Genomic DNA, 1,119 nt, shown 5'->3' with positions numbered 1-1,119 from the left:
AGGAGTTAAATGAGAACAACTCAGGAGTAAAGAGCCGAAGGTCTTGAGCCATTGCTGCACATTAGAAAAAGGAATTGAGGGACGTGGGGCTGTATCGTTAGAAGCAAGTATCTGAGTGGGCCAGGCAAGTAGACACATACTGTTTTACAAATATAAGAAGTACATGTCAGAGAGAATAATAATGTCCTAATGTCATCCAAATTCTACCCCAGCTGTGTTAGAATGTGATCTGCAGTGCTTGCTTTGGTAGCACATACACTAAAACCGAAAAGATACAGAGAAGATTACCATGGCCCCTCTGCAAGGATGACATGGAAATTCATGAGGTGCTCTTTTTTTTTCTCTCTCTCTATAAATTTGTACCCAAAGCACAATTAAAAAATAAAAATAGATCCAGCCCCCCCCCCCAAAAAAAGAGTATGATCTGCACATTGACACTAGGATTGCCTAGGAGTGAAGTCTAATTTCTGGTCATAAACAATGCACAACTAACTGACCCAACTGAGAAAGGATTCAGCAACAAGTACTGTGAAGATTCTCAAGATGCTTACCTCCTGTTGTTCATTTCATTGTGTAATCTCTGCCTTAAGTGTTAGAGGGACTTGTGACTTGCTTCTAACCAATAAAACATGTCAAAGGTGATGGGATTTTGAACTCAGACCAAACGTGGGTCCCTGCCCAGTGCACAGTCAGGCCATAACAGTTTACATACCCAGTGATTAAGAGGAGAGAAAGTTATTTATTGCAAAGCGGCAATGCAAGGAGACAAGGGTCTTTGCCCAAATCTGACTCCCTGAATCTAAATCAAATTTTTAAGTTTTTTTAAGTTTCAGGAGAGAGGGTTATGAATATTCATAAAAATTTCAGGAATTTGGGGGTGAAATAGTTGACAATTGGTTGAAATTTCCTTCACCTCGATTTAAAGGGACAGTCATTTTTTTAATGCAGTACACTTGCACACCAGATGAGTCACACCGGCTTCCTGTCATCAGCTGACTGGGGCTTAGACAGAGGCGAGAATGTCAGTTCCCAGCAACTTTGTTCCTATCTATTTCAATGTGCATGTCCACGGGCCAAAGTTAATTTTCAAGTTGTTTTCTGAGACACATTACGCGCTTA

At 40.7% G+C, this 1,119-nt stretch overlaps 1 non-coding gene across 1 annotated transcript; it reads left to right on the top strand.

Moving 5' to 3' along the window:
* Positions 1–234: 234 nt before the first annotated feature.
* On the top strand, positions 235–341 carry LOC122149843. Its single transcript, XR_006163362.1, has one exon. It is a non-coding gene; the product is annotated as a U6 spliceosomal RNA (small nuclear RNA).
* Positions 342–1,119: the final 778 nt, after the last annotated feature.

The sequence above is a fragment of the Orycteropus afer genome, unplaced genomic scaffold, assembly GCF_000298275.1.
Source record: "Orycteropus afer afer isolate SDZICR_OR568_19922 unplaced genomic scaffold, OryAfe1.0 scaffold00053, whole genome shotgun sequence".
In the NCBI taxonomy this organism is placed as follows: Eukaryota; Metazoa; Chordata; class Mammalia; order Tubulidentata; family Orycteropodidae; genus Orycteropus; species Orycteropus afer.
Note: the sequence above shows the minus strand (reverse complement) of the source record. Positions and strands in the feature narration are given on the sequence as shown.